Source organism: Pan troglodytes, chromosome 5 (genome assembly GCF_028858775.2).
Source record: "Pan troglodytes isolate AG18354 chromosome 5, NHGRI_mPanTro3-v2.0_pri, whole genome shotgun sequence".
In the NCBI taxonomy this organism is placed as follows: Eukaryota; Metazoa; Chordata; class Mammalia; order Primates; family Hominidae; genus Pan; species Pan troglodytes.
Genome location: NC_072403.2, coordinates 34,766,743 through 34,775,503, shown reverse-complemented (window position 1 = coordinate 34,775,503; position 8,761 = coordinate 34,766,743). Strand labels below are relative to the sequence as shown.

The window sequence follows — 8,761 nt, the reverse complement described above, 5'->3', positions numbered from 1 at the left end:
GGGGATAAACCTGGAGGAATGTTGTTTCCTGTCTGGGGAGGTTCGGGCCTTACAAGAGGGAGAGAAAAAAAGAAAAAAGCCTGTAAGAGAATCTAAAATTTTTGAGGAAATTATTCAAAAAATATTTTAATTGACCCTCCCAACAAATTTTGGCTAAAAACAGAAAGCCTGGACTCTCTCGGAATAGGAGACTGAGTTTGAAAACTGTCCAGACATAGGGACGGTTTTATTAAAATTCAATTTGCAAGTCGTTGTTGGCTGTAGCTATTTCCTCATTCCAGAGAGGATTGTTTCTGAAATTTGGTAAACTCTGAAATTGTTTCTAAGTTATTTAACAAGAGGAGTCCAATGTTTTCACACTTTTGAAGTGATATAAGAATTTCTAGGCTGAGGTGGGAGAACGGATTGAGCCGGGAGGCGAAAGTTGCAATGAGAGGAGATTGCCACTGCACTCCAGGCTGGCAGAGTGGGACCCTGTCTCTCTCTCTCTCTCTCTCACTCGCTGGAATCTTCTCTCTCTCTCTCTCTATATATATATATATAGAGAGAGATACATGTATATTTTATATTATATATAATATCTACATCAACATAATATATTTACATTTTTAATTTATATATATTTCATATTTATGTGTGTGTATATATATATATATATATATATATATATATATATATTGCGTGGTCACACTAAAATAAACATATGCTTGCCTTTTCCACCCCTGGCTCTCTGTACCACCTAAGGTGGATGTGTTAGCACTAGATCAGTAAAAGGAAGGAAACAGAGAAAAAGAATTGGCTCGCTCAGGATTTCTTCAGTCGGAAGCTATAAACCTACTACCAGGTTAACGTGTTCAATAATCTTCTGTTCCTTTTTGCCATGTCATTGAAGAGCAAGACAGAAAACAAAACAAAAAAGAGCCAAAAGGAGAGAAAAGGAAAAGTCTAGATAATTTCATTTTAGTTTTAGATAGTTTCCTTTAGTTTTCTGAGCGGTGTTTCCAAGGTGACCAAGCATGGGAGCATCTTCCTGATTTGACCTATTCCTCGCCTTTTTTTTTTTTTGAGACAGAGTCTCGCTGTCGCCCAGGCTGGAGTGCAGTGGCGCGATCTCGGCTCACTGCAACCTCGAATTCCCTGGTTCAAGCGATTCTCCTGCCTCAGCCTCCGAAGTAGCTGGAACTACAGGCGTGCGCCACCTCTCCTGGCTAATTTTTATATTTCTTGTAAAGAAGGGGTTTCACCATGTTGGCCGGGCTGGTCTTGAACTCCTGACCTCAAGTGATCCACCCTCCACGGCCTCGCAAAATGCTGAGATTACAGGCGTGAGCCACCGTGCCCGGCCGTCTCGTCTTTTCTTTCCCGTCTTTTGCCGGGGAAAATTGGATCCTATTTTCACACATAAATTACAGCAGAATTTATATTTTTGGATTGGGGGGAGGTAAGTGAATGACGGGTGATATTGAAGACAACCGAATTAGGCGTTGGAAGATACACTGACCTTACAAATTGCAGTTTTTATATTTTGAAGAAATGACCAACAGGACAGCTCCAGAGTAGCCGAAATAGCTCAGTTGGGAGAGCGTTAGACTGAAGATCTAAAGGTCCCTGGTTCAATCCCGGGTTTTGGCAGATACCTTTTGGTTGTTGCATAATTGTCTTTCCTTTATACAACACTTGCACACCAATCCCAGAGGTCTATATATAACTCCCATTTTTTGCTTTTTGAAAATTGCATAAAGGTAATGTATATATATATGTATGTCTATTTGTATCACTCTCTCCACTGAAGTCTTCCATGAAGTGTTAACTGACGGTATGTAAATTATTTAAAATCTTAAATCTAGAAAGTTACTAATTTTAAAACCTAAGAAATTCCAATATGCTATAGACTGTGGCAATTACAATTCATTTCTGATTTGATGTTATTTATGTGTGTTGGGCAGGGGTGTTTTAAATCACAAGAACTATGAAGAAACCTGTAGAAGAACTATTATGCTGTATGAGTGTATATATGTGGTAGTGGTATATTCAAGAAACATTTTGCAATTCCAAAAACCTCGGTTTGGCCGGGCGCAGTGGCTCAGGCCTGTAATCCCAGCACTTTGGGAGGCCGAAGCGGGTGGATCACGAGGTCAGGAGATCGAGACCACGGTGAAACCCCCGTCTCTACTAAAAATACAAAAAAATTAGTCGGGCGCGGTGGCGGGCGCCTGTAGTCTCAGCTACTCAGGAGGCTGAGGCAGGAGAATGGCGTGAACCCGGGAGGCGGAGCTTGCAGTGAGCTGAGATCGCACCACTGCAATCCAGCCTGGGTGACAGAGCGAGACTCCGTCTCAAAAAAAAAAAAAAAAAAAAGAAACACCTCGGTTTGTATCTTGAGTCAACTCCATAGCTCTGCAGTTAAACTGCTGGGAAAATAACTTTCTTTTTTTTTGAGACGGAGTCTCGTTCTGTCGCCCAGGCTGTAGTGCAGTGGCACGATCTCGGCTCACTGCAAGCGCCGCCTCCCGGGTCCACGCCATTCTCCTGCCTCAGGCTCCCGAGTAGCTGGGACTACAGGCGCCCGCCACCACGCCCAGCTAATTTTTTGTATTTTTAGTAGAGACGGGGTTTCACCATGTTAACCGGGATGGTCTCGATCTACTGACCTCGTGATCCACCCACCTCGGCCTCCCAAAGTGCTGGGATTACAGTGTGAACCACCGCGCCCGGCCCTGTTTTGTTTTTTTGAGGCAGGGTCTCACTCTGTCACCCATGCTGGAGTGCAGTGGTATGATCACAGCTCACTGCAGCCTCAGCCTCCCTGGACTCAAGCGATCCTCCCATGTCAGCCTCCTGGGTAGCTGAGACTACAGAAATGCAACAACAAGCCTGGCTTTCTCTCTCTCTCTTTTGTACTTTTTTTTGTAGAAACTGGGTTTCACCATGTTCCCCCAGCTGTTCTTGAAATCCTGGGCTCAAGCAACCTGCCCGCTTCTGCCTCCCAGCGTGCTGGGATTACAGGTGGGAACCACCGCACCAGGCCTAATTACAGGAATATTTTTAAGTTTCTTACTGACAGGACATTTCTTTAGCCTGGAAACCTTGTCTAGAATTTCCAAATCTTAAGTTATTTCCTCATTGGTATCCAGGAAAGAACAAAAACAAGTCTTTCTTTCTTTTTTCTTTTCTTTTCTTTTCTTTCTTTCTTTTTTTTTTTTTTTGAGACAGAATCTTGCTATGTTACCCATGCTAGAGTGCAGTGGAACGATCTCAGCTCACTGCAACCTCCGCCTCCCCGGCACAAGCAATTCTCCTGCTGCAGCCTCCCAAGCAGCTGGGATTACAGGTGTCCACCACCATGCCTGACTAATTTTTGTATTTTTAGTAAAGACGGGATTTCACCATGTTGGCCAGCCTGGTCTCCAACTCCTGACCTCATGATCCACCTGCCTCGGCCTCCCAAAGTGCTGGGATTATAGATGTGAGCCACTGCGTCCGGTCAAAAATAAGTATTTCTAAATTAATTATTCTGTCAAGACTCAGGTGGATGTGCCCCATTTTCCTTTTTTTTACTTCAACTCCTCTCTTGAAATTTTGTGTTGGGATAATGGGCCTTTTTTGTCCTGTTTTTTTTTTGTCTGATTTTTTTTGGTCATTTTTAATATCTTTTCTTCTTTCAAATTGGTGTTTCATTTTCAGTGTTATTTTCCCCTAACACCTGCATACTGTGTGAGGAGACAATAAACTACAGTACTCCAACATCAGAACTGCATCAAATTGTGAAAGGAAAATTGATACCAAATGAGAGACCAACCTCAGGGTGGGGACATTGACTGTACAGGAACTAGGAATCAGATACTTTACCCTTTAAGTCACTGAGGCTTTCTCAACTCAGAAGCCTGTGTTTTATTTCATTAAGAAATATTTGATAGGCTGGGCGTGGTGGCTCACGTCTGTAATCTCAGCACTTTGGGAGGCCGAGGCGGGTAGATCACCTGAGATCAGAAGTTTAAGACCTGCCTGGCCAACATGGTGATACCCTGTCACTACTAAAAATACAAAATAATAATAATAATAATAATAATAATAATAATAAATTAGCTGGGTGTGGTGGTGGATGCCTGTGATCCCAGCTACTCGAGAGGCTGAGGCAGGAGAATCCCTTGAACCCGGGAAGCGGAGGTTGCAGTGAGCCGAGATCGCAACATTGCACTCCACCCTAGGCAACAAGAGCAAGACTCTGTCTTAAACAAAGAAAAAAAAAAAAAAGGAAACATTTGATTAGACAAATGGCAGCATTGAATGTTTTCTTGTCTAGCACAGTAGTGATTCCTTTACATTTTGTTGAAATGAAACGCCTAGGGTAATTCTAAGCATGATTCGTCTCTCATTCAATACCTTAAAAATGAGGCTAATAATGATTATGTAAAATGGGATGTTGCAAACGTCTAAGGAGATCATGCATAGAAATGCATTTAGTCAAGTCCACTCGCGGCATGAAACCTAATTACTGGCAGACCATGCTCCATGTCCTTTGGCTCTGGGATTCTCCCAGAACAGCAACTAAATAGATAACATCGTCTCTAGACAATGCTGTCCAATCAAAAGATACTACAAGTCTTCTGCTTTAGCTTCTGGGATAAAAAGAATTTTTAAAAAAGTTAATACAAATCTTAAATGAGAGCCACTTCTGTAGTTTTAAATTTTCTAGTAGTCACATTTAAAAAATAAACAGGCAATACTTATTTTATATAATTTTTTAACAATTTCAACTTTTAGACAGGCAAGGTGGGTCATACCTGTAATCCCAGCCCTTTGGGAGGCCGAGGTGGGCGGATCACCTGAGGTCAGGGGTTCAAGACCAACCTGACCAATATGGTGAAACCCTGTCTCTAATAAAAATACAAAAATTAGCTGGGTGTGGTGGTGCATGCCTGTAATTTCAGCTACTTGGGAGTCTGAGATAGGAGAATCACTTGAAACCTGGAGGAGGAGTTTGCAGTGAGCCCAGATAGTGCCACTGCACTCTAGCCTGAGAGACAGAGCAAGACTCTGTCTCAAAATAATAATACTACTAATAATAATTTCAACTTTTATTTTAGATTCAGGGGGTACATGTCCAGGTTTGTTACATGGGTATAGTGCATGATGCTGGGGTTGGGGTGAGATTAATCCCATCACCTGGGTGGTGAACATAGTATCCAATAGTTAGCTTTTCAAGCCTTTCCCCTTCTCGCCTCCCCCTCTAGTAGTCCCCAGTGTCTATTGTTTCCATCTTTTATGTCCAGTTTTACTAATATATGTAAATCACCTTGCATGTCCAAAATATTATTTTAACAAGTAATCAATCTTAAAATTATCAGTGAGACATTTTATGTTTAAAAAATGATATTACATCTGGCCAGGGGCGGCGGCCCATGCCTGTAATCCCAGCACTTTGGGAGGCCGAGGAGGGCAGATGACAAGGTCAGGAGTTTGGGACCAGCCTGGCCAGCATGGTGAAACCCTGTCTCTACTAAAAAAAAAAAAGAAAGAAAAAGAAAAACTGCCGGGCATGGTGGCGCGCGCCTGTAGTCCCAGTTACTCAGGAGGCTGAGGCAGGAGAATGGATTGAACCTGACAGGTGGAGGTTGCTGTGAGCCAAGATTGCACCACTGCACTCCAGGTTAGGTGACAGAGCGAGACTCCATGAAAAAAAAAATTACATCTTTGAAATCTGGTATATATTTCTCACTTTCAACACATCTTAACTTAGACTAGGCAATTTTCAGTACTCAATACCCAGTGTGGCTAATGGTAACCATATTGGACAGTGCAGATTTAAACATATACTTTACATATTTTTAGGTTTTCGAAATTGAGTGTGTATGACAGGGTGTTCTGTCTTCAAAATTAAATGTTTAATTTCTCAGAAGAATGCTATGTTAAATGAGCTCATCCTACAGATTTCACACAAAAAACATGTTTCAATCGTGTTGCTGGTAGATAGTCTGAAGATAGCTACAGATATTTAATTATTTAAAATTCTCCCATTTTTATGATGCAACCTTCTTATTATGAATTCCCAAGAATCCAGTAGACAGCCAAATTTCTCTGGGTGTAACACAACATAAAGATGAAGGAGAGTTTCTGCAAACTGTCCTAATATTGCTTTTACAGCATCGAAGAGCCAAGATAATCCTTCCCATCATTTACATGCACACACGCAGACACAGTCAGGCAGGCAAACACACATGAATACACATCAATTTTGTCTATAACAATTCTCTAGTTTCTCCTTCAGTGAAATCTATCACTCAGTGTTTCCTATTTTTATTCTAGAAATCCCATCAGCCAACTGAAAAGCCAAGTCTGACATACAACTTGCAATTTGGCAATTTTGAAAGGCATCAATGTTACTTTATTAACATTGGCAAAGGCTCTTATATAGGCAAACCAGAATGAGAAAGAGTTAATAGTCACTAGAAATTTGGTGCTGAGAAATAGGTTTTCTTCTCATCTTCTTATGTAATTCAAAGGACACACGATAAGTCCCAAGATTCAAGAACTTTTTAGGAACAAACTTGTTTGTTCACTACAAATATCACGAATAGGTTTGTAATTTCCATATCTCAAAGTACACTTTTTAGTCTTTATCCATCCTCCATGTAATGTGTCTACTACTATTAATGCTTACAAATCCCAGGCTAGAGACAGAGTTAATTGCCTGAATTCTCTGAGTAACATCCTCACAAGTGTGCCCCACAGATACTTTAAATTGAGTATGAGCCAAACTAACTCATCTTCTCCATCTTCCAATCTATCTCTCATTCCTAAAAGAGCTGTTAAAACCTCTCCCCTTTTCTGCACCTGCTTGTGTTTGTTTTTCTAAAGCATTCTTCAACCCTGTTTGTATTTATCTTCGGTCTTATTCTCATAATTCAACCCTTCTCTCCATCCCCATAGCTGTTTTTCATTCACGCCTTATGAATCCCTTCCCATCACCTCCCCTCTTCTCCCCTCGTCTCCCCTCTTCTCCCCCTTTCCCTCCCCTCCCCTTCCCTTCTCTCTCTGTTGCCCAGGCTGGAGGACAGTGGCACAGTCATAGCTCCCTACAACAACTAACTCCCGAGCTCAAGCGATCCTCGTGCCTCAGCCTCTAGAGTAGCTGGGAGTACAGGCGTAAGACACCACGCCAGCTAAGGACCCTTATGAAAAAATGCTAAGTGCATCGCTGTCAGGTTTTCTTCTGATTGTGGCTTTCCTCCATCAAATCTTATTTTTAATATTCCGATTGAGCAAACAACAATTATGAAGCGTTTTAGGCAGGAAAAGGCTGAATTTCAATGGCTTTGTGTCGTATCTGGGAGAAATTAAAAGAAACGAAAACCAGAACTTGATTCTTGCCAAGCAAAATAGAAGGAGACCCTAAGAACTCAACGTCTTGAGGCCACAATGGAAACTTCTTGTGGTTATTATCTGACACTTTTCTAATCTTTCGTTTTTCGTTTCAAGTCCTACACAGTATTCTATAGAATCTGTATCCCCCATTAGTACCAAGTATCTCCCGCTCAGAACAGCTCTCCGCACTCCATAATACTGACCACTACTACCAGCATGCTCACGGAGTCTCAGGAAATGAAAGTTACCTCCTGAAAATTATTACAAAGAGGCCTTATAGTAAGGGGGTGTAGCTCAGTGGTAGAGCGCATGCTTTGCATGTATGAGGCCTCGGGTTCGATCCCCGACACCTCCAAGCGACGGTTTTGCTCTGGTAGTTTTCAAGCGACAGACTTCTGCCTCCTCACGTTTTTCTATCCTATTTCTGCACATATAGACAGTAAAAGTGTAGCCCAATGTTCAGCCTTGAACTATCTCCACTGGTTATGCTGTGAACCTCGATATCACCAAAAGCGATTGCCACAGCAGAAGGGAGACAAACAAGAAATGAGGGGGAAAGAAGAACGGGATCGCAACACGGTCTCTTGAACCCAAACAAAAGCGTGCACATTCACAGGCGGCTCGCGTTCACTCCCATTTTGTACTATGATTAATGAGACGCAAAGACAAAGGAGAAGGGAGAAAAGCGCCCTGAAGGCATCTATTTTTTTTAAGTTATTTTTGTTTTCTGGGCCAAAGAACAGAGCGAAAGCCTCTGTTCACTGATTTCTCCACCAGTCTCTCCCTGTCTACCTGCGCGGAGAACACAGCTACCAGTGTGATCCAGTACTGAGACAAGGGCTGTGGCTCTCCAGTCGCTTGAGATGGGAGTGGCAGGGCGCTGGACAACCACACGAAGACTGTCGGGGAATTAGAGGCCTTCAACGTGCGAGAAGCAGAAACCAATACGGATCAACATTCCCTACTGATATTCCATAAGACTGATTTGTATTCCTGTATTTCCTCAGTCACTCCATTTTCCTCTTTACAATAAAATATTGCCTGGGAACTTCTGGTAAGAGCAAACAGAGGCCCCATATGAAAAACTAGGAAAAGGTTTTCTGTCACAATGCAAAATACATGCAGACTAAAAGATAAGTAGATCGCAGGTGTGTTGGGCACTTCCTGCCTTGGGAAAAAACAAACAAACATTTCATGTTCTTTCTCGATCCACCTGATTACATCGCTTTTTTTAGAGAGGGAACTCCCAAGAAATCCTATGCACTCATGAAACCTTTTATGGTTTCCAATGGTGTATGGTTTCAAAACTGCTGTTCTCTCTGTACATATTTCCTGTTGAATTAAAGTGTCTTTGAGAGGCAAGAGAGTATGATGTTTGTTCCTAGTCCACCAGCCT

The 8,761-nt window shown here is 42.1% G+C and overlaps 2 non-coding genes across 2 annotated transcripts; both read left to right on the top strand.

Annotated features, from left to right (window-relative positions):
• The first annotated feature begins 1,559 nt into the window (after nucleotides 1-1,559).
• Nucleotides 1,560-1,632, top strand: TRNAF-GAA (transfer RNA phenylalanine (anticodon GAA)). The gene has a single exon. It is a non-coding gene; the product is annotated as a tRNA-Phe (tRNA).
• Nucleotides 1,633-7,648: 6,016 nt separating this feature from the next.
• Nucleotides 7,649-7,720, top strand: TRNAA-UGC (transfer RNA alanine (anticodon UGC)). Its single transcript has one exon. It is a non-coding gene; the product is annotated as a tRNA-Ala (tRNA).
• Nucleotides 7,721-8,761: the final 1,041 nt, after the last annotated feature.